General features: G+C 34.4%; 2 long non-coding RNA genes across 2 annotated transcripts; one reads left to right on the top strand and one right to left on the bottom strand.

Moving 5' to 3' along the window:
- Positions 1-7418: 7418 nt before the first annotated feature.
- LOC136819341 (uncharacterized) lies at positions 7419-9393 on the bottom strand. The gene is made up of 2 exons (XR_010848425.1): positions 9120-9393; positions 7419-7523 (listed from the first exon to the last, which is right to left on the bottom strand). It is a non-coding gene; the product is annotated as an uncharacterized lncRNA (long non-coding RNA).
- A 3984-nt stretch (positions 9394-13377) lies between these two features.
- Positions 13378-14356, top strand: LOC136819335 (uncharacterized). The gene is made up of 2 exons (XR_010848423.1): positions 13378-13696; positions 13967-14356. It is a non-coding gene; the product is annotated as an uncharacterized lncRNA (long non-coding RNA).
- The last annotated feature ends 811 nt before the right edge of the window (positions 14357-15167 follow it).

Raw genomic sequence — 15167 nt, 5'->3', positions numbered from 1 at the left:
GGCATAGAGAGTACAATTTGTCTTTTTGTTTTCTTTGTAATCTCAGAGAAATTTTGATGAGGGTGAACAAAAGTTAGAAAACAGAACGATGCCGTCCACATGCATTACCATCCTTTTTCCTTTGTAACTTCCAAACCAACCTCGCCCCCCGTGTATCCCAGGCTTTATTTACGTTACTGATGGACGCCAGAAAGTAACATAAAACAGCTGATAATACACAGGAACGAAATTGCCCAAGCCCAGACCTATAATCAAAAAGGATTTGTATTGTATAATTTTGTAATCAGTATTTGATATAAATATAATATTTTCTCATAATTTCTTATAGTTATCAGTACGTATATTCGCTTGCTTTATAAAAACAACCTGAAGCTCAATATATAGATCAGATAGATGTTTTAAAATAAAGTTAGATTGTAAGCTCTCAAGAAAATGGGCACACACTTTGGATAGATTATTTTACAATTTTGTATATTTTTATGTGATTTAAGAATTAGACCAACACATAAAATGAATTAAAACCTATGGGGTAATTTTCTTCAGATGCACTATTGTGACCAAGACTTGGTTTTTTAGTCCAGTGACCATTTATAAAGTACTATATTTCGATTTAATTTTAGCAATATAATAAAATAATGAAACGTGCATCAAGTAGTCTGTGGAACATGCAATGTATGAGAACATACCGCGTTTATAAGTCTAAAAAATTGCTCTTTTGGCCAAAGCTAAGACATGTTGATACTCGTGGCGAAGACTATGATTTTGGCTAAGTATTTATTTTTAATCAATCAATCAATCAATAAATGGACAATTTGAGTATCAATGGCATTTCGTATATTATCTTTATCTCTGGATTAGGTTTGGCTTTCTGAATATTCGAGAAACATTGAGTCTTTTTTAATCTAAAGGCCGTAAAACGTCAAAAACCGATGAAATTTTCTATTCTTTATTCTGTTTCTTGATGAGTTTTGGGAAAAACAAGCCTTTTCGCTTCTGTAAGAGCTTGGAGAGTTTAAAGTACGTCAAAAACACATGGAAGCGTAGCATGATTTACTGTATGTAATAAAACCTATTTTTCAAGTTACATAACATTCCACCATTATGAAAGCAAGCGTACGATTTACGTAATGGATTGTCTCTACAGATTCGAACGTTTGCCTCCATAAAATTGGAAATTACGTAACCTGTACAAAACATGAAAAAATCAGTAGCGTATTTTGGAATTTTGCCAAGTAGGTCAAAATTTTGAAGTCAAGTGGTTCAAGTCTGGTTCTTGGAAAAGCTATATTCCTTGCATCTCGCGTTTATCAGTTTTCGTTTAATCGCTATCCGAGTTATGAGAATTTTTTTACTCAACGCATACCCCTGTCTCACGTTTTAACTAACTTTTTACGCTAATTAACCACTTTTGGTAAAAAAATAGATACTGATGTGGAGCAATGTCCGTTTCCCCAAAACAAGAAATATAGATGAGTTACAGTTCAGTTTATAGGCCTTTATATCCCTAAAAGTATTTTTTTATTTTTTGAATTGAATAGGAGGTAATTAAATGGTGTCAAATCATTTGAGATATTCTCGGGTAAATTAATGCGTTTCCCAATTTTCGTTAATTCTTCGGACCCATCATCACCCCTCCTAGCATAATGAATTATACCTTTAAAGAAGCGCATTACGATGTAGAACATGAAAATCGGTGTTACTTAAATTTAGGTTTTACCAATTTTGCGAAAAATCGCAAAAACCAAAAAATGCTGACGTCAGCAAAACTTGTTTTCTAAATAACTCCAGTTTGCCTAATGGTATGAACATGAAATTTGGACCAAAGTTGCATATCAGTAATAAAAATAATTTTGCATAATCATTTTTAATCAATTTCACTATTACCCCGATTTTTTTCAGACATTTTGCTAGGTCGTTTCAGCCATTTCTAGCTATGCTCTCGGCTTCATATTATCTCCTAAATGAAAGGCGGCTAGAAATATAAGCAGCCACTCAAGGTCATTACACACACGTGAATTTTTAGAGAAGTTCAGCTCGGTAATAATATGATCCCGATTTGCTAGGGCGAAAGAGGTCAAAAAGGGTGTTGCTAAGTCACTCAAGCGGGGCGATATGGGTCGGGCGGTATTAGATAGGTTTTCGGATCATCAATAGACTGGAGTCGTTTATAATGCGTGTAATACTAATAATACCAATACTACTAATAATAATACGGGATTTAGTTTGTATAAACTAAAATTGTTCCATTCATTACTTTTTGCTTTATTTCTACTATGTATAAATTAGTCGTCTAGCTAGCTAGACTGGATTATCAAAATAAAAGCCTCTAAATAGCGAAAGGTCCACTTGCAAAACATTAGGGAGGTAAAACTGCAGAGATAAATTTTAGTCTAAGTTTTAACTGCCGCACACATAAAAATTGATAACGTTGATACAAGACATGGCATCCGAAGGGGACGGCGTATCACTAAAAGGAATAAGAAAGCCTGCTTCACAATTTTTCATATTTTTCAATTTCTCGGAACCATGTCACTTGACCTACTTGACCTACCCTAAATACGCCTCTGAACCTCTATACTTTACGCAACGTAGGCGTTAATTCGTTGGAAATCTGTTTCCATTTTTTTATTTTTCCGCTTTCCCTTGGAAATTATTGTAATCACTTCGAAAACCCTGGCTCAAGTTAAGGATTTTGATATTTTTAAAAAGAATAAAAACAACGAAAAATATGCGCTTAAAGTTTTCAAAATTGGTAAAAGCAATTCTTTCTTATTGTTTCATTTTTGTTTTTATTTTCGATTTGACAAAGGGGCCCTAGGAAATAAATTATTCTTAATATTTTTTGTCAATTCGTTTTATTTGCGTTTTAAGAATTGAAGACGTTAATCAATGTTTCATTTTCAATCGAAGGCCATTTCGAAGGAGAAATTTTGAAACATGGCAAAAATTCGAATGATTGTTTTTAATACGATTCATTTTTGATTGTTTGTTACAATTATATTTTGAAAAAAATTGTCCATGAAAATTTCTCAATTTACAAAATCGATGAAATTTAATCAAACTAACTCAAACTAACTACTCATTTTAGATTTTACAAACCACACACCTAAATGATATCAGTAAAAATATTTGCTTTTGAGGGGACACCAAAAGGTGAGGGGATAGCCAGTTGGGCAGGTTTTAAGTATTTTTAAACAAAGTCAATTCTCAGATGTAATTTTATCTGACAGGGGGTAAGGGCGGTAAGGGTAACCGTAATGGTAGATTTTTCGCCAAGATTAACTCACATTTGAATAAATTTTCTCTGTACTGTAAGGGTCTGATTTCGAAGGACTAATTTTGGACCTGTTAGTGTTACCCATATAAAGTTCCAGTTCTGTTTATCTGCTTATTTCTAAGTGAAATGTATCAGTTTTATTTCCATCTCACATTAAAATCGACTTAATCTGTTTCCCTCGATCTTCGTGGGACCAAGCGAGTCTGGAGGAAAAGAGTAGCGCTTACTATTATTTAGAATTCTTCTAGTAAATTATTGATTTTAAAATTTCATTTTGGAATTCTTTTACACTATGTAACAGCTTATGCAGCTAGCTTCAAAGTGTCTTTGTAATAGGAAGCGAACTTAAGACAATAAAATCTCAGCGAGTCACTTTAAAGTTTTTATTATTTATTCGAAACTCCCTGTCAAATCATATTACGCTATTTGATCCGGCTGTCACAATTTTTGTGACTGGTTTTAGAGAAATTATCCTTCAAGCTTTATTGCAATCAACTCAAGGGATTATCTCGAGCTGTTATATACATTTCCCTGGTTTTAAAATATTAACTTTTATATCATACTTTCAAACTATTGGACCAGTATTTTTTTTTACGGAATCGTTTAAGTTTTTATTGTCAGTAAACTAGGATTTCCTCTAGATATATTAATAAAACTACGCCAACACTTTTGTAGCTTCAAATCACCAGCAATATTTAGCAATCAAAGCTTTTTAGCAACAAAACCACATTGGATAATCAATAAATTAGCCGTCTTGGACAAGTTTTGACAAGATTCACCTTGAATTTACCAACAGTAACGCATATACTACCGGCCAACCAGGTCAAACAAACTTTCATTGACAATACTTATATCACCAGAATGAGGTGTTGCCGTACAACCATCTTAACTCTGGCAATTCTCAATGTATTCTTATTGTTATCTTTATGTGCCTCCACAGATGGAGTTGCAAGTGCTGGCAATTCGATAGACATTGTTAAAAAAGATTTGGTGATGATTGATAAAATTGTACAAGTCCTTAACGTTATTGGTAGAAAGACCAACACATTAAATAAGGTATTGGTTCTATGATTATTGATTCTTAACAGCGTTTTTTATAAGAACAAACTATATAAGAACATGAGGTTTAGATGACCAAATTATTAAGAACAAGTTTTTACTAAGGCTTTACAAAACACCCGAATTCTTTTAGGAAAATAGACAAAAATACTCTCAAAACGGCAAAAACTAGAACATTTTCAAGCTTAAAACTCTTTAAAGGGACCCCTCGCTTGTTTGTGATCTTTAGGAAATCAAACTATATTGGTCCAAAAACCCCTAAAAACATATTCAAAGAACATAAAACTTACTGCTAGTTCCTGTAGAGATATCGAAAAATTCCTCTGAAAACAAAATTGTGTCTCCGTCTGACTGAAACCAACACAACTGGGGCTCATTGGAAGTTCTGAAGCCGATACCGATTCTCCATAAACCCGCAACTCGACTCCAAGCAAAGGGTTTTTCTTAGAAGAAGAGCACTGTTCGAACCAGTGCTGGCCTTTACACTCGTATTGTAATTTCCCGGCGCATTTGCGTCGACAACTTAGTGTGACAAGAGCGGGAGAAAATTCGAAGACCTTCAGAAGCCAGTTGAAATTTCTGAAAGTTAGGTAAACATCAAAATTTGTAACTTGTAATTATGGAGCGAAGAAAGAGTTTTGCTTTTGCATGCTAATACTTTTGGGAAGTTGCTTTTCATATGATTATGAAGTGAGTGTCTTGTTTTCATTTTTATAGCGAGGGGTCCCTTTAAATTAAGAACATCCGAAGGCTTCAAGAAATTTGGATACTCTTATTAAAAACTTGTATTCATGGAAACTGATATTCACTTATGCAACATAGTTAGACTAAAATAATGTTGTGGATGCGATTTGGGCTGCACTTATAGATTTATAAATCCCGAAGGGCTAGATATTGTGCTTTGGCTGAAAAGTGTGTCGAGGTTGCAGGCACGACGGAAGCTTTTTATATCTGGTACGGCGAATGAGGAAATTTAAGCGATTTTATAGCGATTTTACCGACGAAGAGGAAAACTTCGGGTATTTTTGTGAAAATCTGGTACGGCGGCCGCCGTACCTGCCGTACCCGTTGCGTCGTGCCTGTTAGGTAGGAAATCCTACCTAGGTCACGTGATATTATAATAGATTTTCAGCGCTTGACCAATAAGAAGCTTCGCGGGTTTTCGAAAACAAAAGCATCAATATTTTTTGCAATATCCACTTTTTTTTGCTTTGAAGAGCTTAAAGCACGACATCTATAGCCCTTCGTGCTTTATAAATCTATTGACAGAATTATCTTAGGCTAGCTGGGAAATACTAGTAAGTCACTTATTTTCTGTTTTTATTTATAGCACCTATTGAGGACCAAGCAAGATTTTGTGCAGAGAAAACGAGAACTTTTACTCAACAAACTTATGGCGAAAGATGAAACTACCAAAAAAGATAATTATGAAAGGAGACGTTGATATATTAGGAATTATATAGGAATAATGAAATATTGGAATAACAAACACCCCAGTGGTAAAATTATTTCATAATAGGAAAATAGACCTAAATATGGGTGTTCCTAAAAGGTAGGGTACCCCAAATTGGGCAACTTATTGGGGGGTACCCAATGTGCCCTAGATTTTAGAAACTGATGCTTGAGTTCATGATAAAATGATAACCTTCGATTGATTATTTACAAATATCAGATTTAAGATTGCCATAATTATGCATGTTATGCATATACGAACCCCGTCACAAAGCTACACATGTGCTTTGACCACATGGCAATATGTATCTTTGAATATCTTCTGCATCATAAAATATTAATTGATGAAATATTTTTTAGATTCATAACTCCTAGCTTAGCAGATGACTTTCCTCCAAAGATTTTCGATTATTTAATTCTGGTCTGTAAATTAAATGGGTAGCCCAATAAGTAGCCCAATTGGGTACTTTTTCAGGAACACCCCCTAAATAGGATTTTCAAGTTTAAAAATTCCAGTGAGGATGTTTTTGGAGTGCAACTTTTAAACTTTGAATTTCTAGAGGGGTGTAATCAAAGTCAATGGAAAATAGGTATTTTTCCCACCGGGGACGAACTTTTTGTCAAATTTTCCAGTGGGGCTGGGGTCCCAGCAGGTATTTGACACAGGTGTTTCAATAGAATTCTGTACCGTTTGACTAGTGTTTTTTGTGTTTAGACAATTTTTCCGGTTAACTTTTAAAATAACATTAATTCCCTGAAAAAATTATCCTCGATTTTTTGCTGTAGCTTTTTCAGTATGAAAATTATGTAAATTTTTTCCTCTTCTCCTTTTTGAGCAAGAAAAAGAATTGGGATGAAATTTATGGGCGTGAGCATGAAAATTTTGGGAAAATACTTGTTATTTCAACCACATAACTCGATTTTTTATTTATTGCATTAAAACGAATATGATCTTTTTAATAATTATGTGTCCGAAATGTTTTATTATAAAATGAAAAACAATTGTTGTAAATTTTTTACTCAGTATCAAAATAACAATGTTTTTTATTGCATACTTCGGATATAATCTTTTCTAGTTCGATTTTCTGCAATTCCCAATTTCTTGGATTAAAAACATTTTAGTAGCCTAATCCTTATCGATTTTTGACAAGTATAATGAAAGACTTCGTAAAACTAAAACTATATAAGTTTTGATTTTCCCATTCTTCACTATTTCTGTTCAGTTCAAACATAATCCGTATAAAAAACCCAAGTCTGTAAAGGAATCCTTCTTGTTTCTTTCCATTGTTTCTTGAAATTGCGTTGAAAGATTAGTATATTGTTTTGCTCACTTCTTGACCATGCGATTGAGTCTTAAACCAATCCCAAGAGGAGTACTTGGTAACGTGATCAAAAACTAAGCAAATCGATTTTAATCTTTGGATAATAACAAAGAAAAAAGTTAACAAAAAGTTAAAACAATAAGCTTCCAGACCAGGGTTTTTTATAAGGACTATGGTTCAAAAGATAACTGAGCCTGCTCTGCTGGTTTAGAAATATTCTTAAATAGGTCATAATTAGGGTTATCCACGAAGAACAATGACTATTTTCATTGATGTTATAAAGGTAAACCAAGGAAAAACAAAAACTATTTGTTTGTTTTAAAAAATATTTATTTTTGAAAATAATCAGTATCGGACAGCAAGCTTCTTTTCCTCTTCAAGTCTGCACGTTTTTGTAGAATGCGGTAAAGTGTCTGAAAAAGTGAAAGAAAAATACAGTATTGGTATGAGAACTCAATCAGTACATTTGCCCTAACCTGATAAGAGCTAGTCATAATTTTCTTACGGGCACGGTAAACCTCTGAAGGCTTATTATAAATTAACCATCTGAGGAAAATAGTCTTCCCACGGAAAATCTACAACAAGATTCTTGTTGTGCACCGGAAAGTCAAAAACTAAATTTTCCTGATATGACGCCCTATTCATAGACACAATCGCGCAACTTTGTTGTCGTTCCCAGTCCTTTTAGACAAGCGCGGTCCTCACGATTTGAGATATTTGTGAGATTGTTATGTTTTCACCCATCTCTTTACATCTTTAGCGCTGGTGGGCAGAAAATAATCACAATCTGATCTCCGGTTAGTATACCCCCTGGCACACAGATACCGGTAAGATATTTTTAGCAAGTGAAGATAAAAATAACAAACTGAAACTTTTGGCCGGAGATTTGTTTGAATTCCGTTGTTTTCAAGTCAAAAGATTTAGTGGTGATGGAAAAAATAGTAAAATATATTGGTCTGAGGATTTGTTTATTTGATGGGGAGAAAATTGGAGTGTAATTTCTTCACGATATTTTGGCCTATCTTTCCAGCAAGAGGAGTCCCACCGTGTTTCTGAGAAGGGGGTGTATCAGTGGCGTTTTTTCAGGGTGTCAAGTGTGAAGTCTTTCTTGAAGGGGAATTGAAGACACAATTTTTCAATCTTTTAAATCTGAGATTGCCTTTCAAGAACTTTATAGTCTATCCTCAGCCCAAATTCAATCAAGGCTCTATTTAAGGAGGAGCAGCTTCTTGTGGAAGCAGACCTTGGAAAGAAAATACTAAAATCATTTGCGACAGCTTCGTCGCGTTATTATCGATCTGCATTATTATCGATCTGCATTATTATCGAGTGCTGCATTAAACGAGGGTCACACCTGATGAAGTTTATATCTATATACTAAGCTGGCATACGACGTCGTTTCGACGTTCTTTCCACGTTATTTGTATCTTATTGACATAAATTCGATGTCTTGTGATAGCAGGGGATGTTAAAAATAGAGATTCTTTTAGCATCCCCAAAATCCAACGTCAATACACTTTTTCGACCGTAGTCGCGCGGTTAGGGGCGTGCCACTTTATTATTTAATTATCCCACTAAACTCGATACAATCTTTTTTAACACCTTTTTCTATTGTCTATAGCTCCGAAAAAAAGACTGGGGCGGTTTTCGGGTGGTAAAACGGACAAAAAATACCTGCGTGCAGCAATTGGCGGCTACGGTCGAAAAGGCGTATAATAAACAATGTCTATTATTGACGGTTAATTTCGGTACGATTGTTTTTACTTCAGCCAATCACCGCCCTCCAAAGCTTTTCTAATACCTTATCGGGGAAAACTTCGTCGGGGAAAATTTTCATCGGGGAAGAATTCGTGACTTGTCCAAAATGTCGTCACTTTTCCCCGATAAGGTATTCCCTATAATCAAAGGGAATATTCTCTCACGACCTTAAGTCATGACGTTAAGAATGAATGCGTGCATTGTGCGGGAAATCAGAATCTGCTTGGAAAATTTATAAAATGATGCCATACCAGAATCCTTTTCGTCCGTGCAACATCATCTAACAATCGATTGATTCTTGTGGTATCTTGTTGAGCATCTCTCTTTGTCCATACCAGACTTCCTGCTGATGCCACCGCCTCTGTCCGTTCCACGTGTAAATTAATCACTACTAGAACTATTGCGCATGCCCAAATGTAAAGATTCATTTTGTTAATTTTGGATTTAAATTCTATAAATGAAAGGTTGTTGAAACTGGGTCGATTATAGTTCAACTTATAATTCTGACAGCTAGCATCGATAAAGTGTGTTCAGTCTCATTCCCAAGGAATCTTCTGATTTCAAACAAGGCCAATATCCTCCCAAAATCGTATTAGACAATGTCCCTTTCTGTGTTGCGTTGTTTATTTTCAAAATAAGTCTACTAAGATATTGTAGATTTTTTTGGGGAGGCACTTGTAAAGATGGTCAAAATGAGCAATTTTAAGAAACTTACTGGAAAAAATAGTAAAAAATCGTATGCCTGGTGAAAAAAGCCACCTTGAAATTTTATTGCCATCATCATCATCAGAAAACTTCTCCTAAATTCTAAAGATTTTAAAATTCTTAACTTATATGTAACTTATTGAAATCATTTTATTAGGCTCCTTTTCGAGTAGAAAAATCCGTCGTTATGATTACAGCGCGTTCTATGCACGTTTTGGATAAGAAATAAGTAGCTTCAATTTCTCTTGCCTGAGAAGGGTTGAGGTTTCGCCTCTGGCCCTTCGGGCTTGAAACTCAATGGATATAAAACCTTCGAGGAACGTGCATTGTTTGAAAGTCGAAAAATTTTATCTCCACCCCATTCCTTATCTCCATTTCCCATCAATATAGGCTCTTCATTATTTTCTTCACTGACTTTCCACTAAATTATGATAATGATGACTAACTGTAATTTATACGATCTCTGGCAATCTTGAATCGCTGAAAAAGTAATTAACAAGTATATCAGATTTCCATATCATGATAATTATAGTATTCTTCCCCTGAAGAAGTTCATTGAGAATAAACGCCACTAAAACAAATATTTGTAAATTATTTTAGAATGATTTTGAAATAAACTTGGATATATCTTTCATTAAGAAAAACCTGTCATAAATTTAGGCTTAAGTATCGAATAACATACTACATAAGCCATATTTGTTTTGGGAAGGATTCTAAAACGAAAATGGTGATTAAGACCTCTTTGATTGAAAGTGATGACGTCATCGATGGCAAAATTATGAAAGAAAAAATCCAGCAGTCAACACACTCCTAAATTCAATCCATAATATGAGATCTGGAGTTTCATTGCATTTATGACACCTGCTTCTCGCAGATCAGATGGGATCTCCCCCCGCTGCTATTTACCGTGTCATTTTTTTTCAATCCCAACTGAATTTTCTTTCTTGAAAATAATGGAATTCATCAAATCACCAGCCATTTAAAACATTGAAATATCAATCCCTGTCGAGTTTTAGTCCGTTATTTTTACCCCCGATACTGACTAAAAATCCCATCGGGTCAATGAGAAAGAGGTGTTTTATGGCATGAAAATCGAACACAGTTTTCGGATTTTTTATGAACCCCCCCCCCCTCCAAGAGGTAACTCTGTTGACGATATCACGCAATTTTTTTCTCTTCAATCACGATCACGAGAATCAGCAAAGAAATTGGATAATCACGCTAGAAGAAAGTCCCTATTGCCGTCACGAAAACCGCTTGAGGGCCATTTATGGTCCACTTTCGTCAACCTAACATTGAATAAGAAATAATAGCAATAATTTCAAGAAAAAACAAAAATTACACGAGTGAAATTTCAACTGCAAAGCTCCATATGACTATCGTTATAAGTGAAGAATTAAAATATCAATTTGATTGAATATATGTTATAAAGCACAGTGAGCGTTCGTAGGCGGAATTTCTTATCATGGTTGGAATCTTATGAAATTTTATAATCAATAAACGCAATAAAACCCTTTTTTAGATGTGTTTTGATCCTATCCCTTAATTTATCCTATACCTTGATAAATTTGTTTTTAAAAGGGATGTGAGAGGAAGATTTTATCAAATCACTGATAAAAAATTTTCCGGAAAATGAAAAATATGCGGAAATATGTTATAAGCGGCCTTATCATAATTCATTCTAAACTTACTTAAATCAAGAGTATTGTGATAGACATCTTTGGTTAAAAAGTGCTTAGTAAAAATATTTTCACGCTTCCTTTTTCCCAGCATGACATACTGTTGACTAAACAGGGATTTTGCTGATGAAAAATAAAGATTGAAATCTCTGTTTGAAGGGAGGAGCGTTTGAGTTATTTATTTTGATTCGTTAAGCTTACATATTATTTCCTCTAGTATAGAGGAATGAAGCTTGATTTTTCTCTCTCTGATTATTTCCAAAATAAATTTATATCTTGCATTGTTATAGTGCATCTTCCAACCTTTTTGACCTTGTACTAATACTTGTTTAACGCTTCAATTTTTACCTCTCTTACACATTAGCGTGTGCGGATCGAGCGATATTTTAGACAAATTGGGGAGGATTTTCGAAATTTGGGTTTTACGTACCAACTACTAAAAACTAAAATTCCTTTGTAAAAATGACGTGAGAAAAGCAAGCAGAAATGTTTTTGGATATTTTTGAAAGCTACTCATTCTGGGCGCTATAATCAGTAACCAGGAGCAGCGTGGTGGCTTGGGGAGAAAACACAGGGGAGGCAAAATAGAAAAAAAGACAATTCGGTGCCTCTTTACTAGGAAAAATCAAATGTAAAAATGATGCAAGCAAAATGCGAGCTTACTTTTCGGCATCCTTCAAAAAAACTGCCGTTTGCACCACACTACTGGTAACCAGAGGCGCCCTTTCTTGTCTTCCGGAGCCCCCCAAAATATCGGCCGCTGTCCCCCTGCCACCACGCTACTGATTTTGCATCTTTTATACTAGAATCAGATCTCTTCTTCTCTCTCAAAGCCTCCATAACAATCTTTTGGTAGACCTTTTCTTTGGGAAATACAGTCGACTCACTCTAATTCGTTCTTACGTGACCAACTGATGTCTTCAAATTAGGGAAAGATTTGAATTACAGAGAGAATTAATACTATTTCAGCTGAAGGGACCAACGTTTTAGTTTGGATTGCAGAGAGATTCAAATTTCAGAGGTTCGAAATAGAGAGAGTTGACTGTATGGCAATTTTTAGAATATTTTTGACCTCTAAACATTATTTTGAATGAAAGATAATCGTGTCGAATTATCGAAATTGTTTTGGATTAATATTTTTCATTTTTTTAGATATGCTATAGAGCGTTAATTTAAAGCACAGTTCATAAAGACAGTCGAATTGTCAGACTCTGACAATTCCGTATTTATGAACAGTGCTTTTAAAGGGAGAAAATGGGAGATTTAAAGGGGGATTTTTTCCCCGAATTAACTGCTTTATAGCATATCTAAAAATTAAAAATAGCTGGTTATCTTTTTTAAACGAATCAATGTTCTCTTTTTGTTTATGTCACTGTACCAGTCCTGCGTTGACAAATTTTACTATCTATAGTGTGTCAAGGTTGATGTGATGTGTTCAACTTTGTCAGACCTTTAAAACTTTTGGTCCCAGATGGCGCACACTGTGTAAAACAAAAAAAGTTTACCAATGTTTGATAAATAAAAATAATTGACAGCTTTTAGATTGTTTTCAAATATTATTAATAGTCCGTAGAAAATCTTAATCATAATTTTTCACTTTCACAAAATAATAAGCGTTTAAATAAATTTTTCAATCTTATACTATTTTTCATCTTAAAGAATTTTGCATTTATATTCGTTCTTTCCATTCAGTGTCAAACCGAGCTATTTTTAATTTTCTAAAACATGAAAAAATTGACATATTAATATATGAGGGAGGCGTTTATAACTATTTTTTATTTGGACCTGTCCAGTAGGCTGATCAGAGAAGATTTTCTTCGTGCTTTTCATCTTGTTTTTTGACTTATTTTGTTAATTTTTATATGATTGTCAATCCAAACAGATGGAAATGGAATAAGTGGTTATGTTTTCTGCGATTCAAAACTTATAAAACTAAGTATCTTTGAAAACCGACTGATTTGGAAAACTAGTCCTGAGTCCTATCTTTGTAGATTGAATATGGATTAATTACATGTTCGACGAAGATGCTAAAATTATGAGTCGTCAAAAACCACCACAAAAAAAGACGAAAAGGTTTTGCATCAGTACAACAGTTAAATGTCAGATCACTTTAAAATTACGGATTCATCTGGGATTATAACTAACTTATACAGCTTTCAAGGGTTTATTAATCATTTTTCTTTCAGATCCCGTGAGTAGCAGTCAAAATGCTCAAAACAAAACTTTTTATTCTCAATCATTTTTCAGATTATACCACAATGAACAAGTTTTTCTTTTTGACCATCTTGGCAACTATCATTGTTGATCATGTGGTGATTTCCATTGCAGCAGCAGGTAACTCTGTCTATCTAAAACGTAATGTTGTAGAAAGAAATCATGATGGAACTGTTGACAAGATAGCTTCATTGGTGAATGATATCGACAGCCGAACTATCGAACTAAAGGTAAAACAGCATGCTTTGTTTAAAATATATTTTCCTTTATAGTAAAGGGCTCTTAGGATCCGTAGCATTTTTTGTGGAACGCAACCGTATGTGATTAGCTCGAAAGAAGATAGGATTTTGAAACTTTTTTGACAGAGGGCTCACAAATATAAGGCCTGGAAAAAGTTTTACGGCTAAAAAACGTTGTACAGTATACAAGGAAAACTTAGAAGATTTTGTAGATCAAACAGATCACCATCCAATAATTATGTCTCTATTTTCTTTTTTCAGAGTGCTGTCCGTGATCTGAAGCGTCGTGAAATGTTCTTAAGACGTCGTGATAGTTTAATGGAACGTCGGGAAAGATTTGGTGATAAAAATGTCGAATATTTTGGAGAAACACCAGAAAAAGATTTTACGGAAAATATATAATGAATAATTGACAAACATCATCACTTCACACAATAGACTTTTGCAGTTCATTATCGTTAAAAGTTACACATTATGCCGATGTTTATCCAAATTTATAAAAAAACAACAAATTGGGCACCAACCAAGATTATTATTATGATTCAGTTTGCAGACTTTTGCCTTTGTTCGCAGATATTTGTTCATTTTTTTGCAATTTAACATATAAATACTTCTAAATGAATGCATGTTTCCTTATAGGAGACCACTTTATATCACTTCTACGACGTTTTCATGTCCTTTGTTTATCTGACATTCCGATGGCAGATTAGCGGCCGCCCACGCTAAAGCTCTAAAGGAGCGGATGTTGAAAAATTTCCTGACCTTCAGAGCTTTAGCTTGTAGGATGAAAATTTCTACATCTGGATGCCAGATAAGTCCTTTGTGGACATGTCATAACTTACACGAGCTCAGAAAAGGTCTGGCAAATTTAAATAAATCGCACATCAAATAAATGACTATGTTAGTTATCTCATACTCTGATGGCGCATGGTCGGATATCTACATTAATAAAGCTCTCCTTACAGACACCTATGTGTCACAAACCTTCGGGTGGACGGACCACAGCTCCCACTGGAAAATTTGTCAAAAATTTCGTCCCCAGTCCCCGTCGGAAAAATACCCTACAATTTTAGCCCCACTTGGGGGAAACTGACTTTGATATTGGTTTTGTTCCCACTTGAAATTCAATGTTTAAAATTGCATCACTCCAAAAGCAACCCCACTGGATTTTTTTAACCTTGGAACAATAGAATCTTTATTGGGTTTTCAAATAGGGATTTTTATCCCCACTGAGGAAAAAAGTTCCACTGGGAGCTAAGAGACAGAGCGAGTTGTATACAGGTGTGGGTCAATTTCAATATTTGCCACACAGACAGACCTTTTAGAGAGTGTTGTAGCCAATTTCCACGCATCTGGTAGGTACCATTAATTAACTGACTTTGTTGTTGGCGAAACTTCTTTATCCAGCCCGATATTAATTAATAAAACAAACTGGAAAATATAAAATTTTCAAACCAATATT

Source organism: Clytia hemisphaerica, unplaced genomic scaffold, assembly GCF_902728285.1.
Source record: "Clytia hemisphaerica strain Z4C2 unplaced genomic scaffold, Clytia hemisphaerica genome assembly, whole genome shotgun sequence".
Lineage (NCBI taxonomy): Eukaryota > Metazoa > Cnidaria > Hydrozoa > Leptothecata > Clytiidae > Clytia > Clytia hemisphaerica.
The sequence above is the reverse complement of the archived record's forward strand: the minus strand, read 5'-3'. Positions and strand labels throughout refer to the sequence as shown.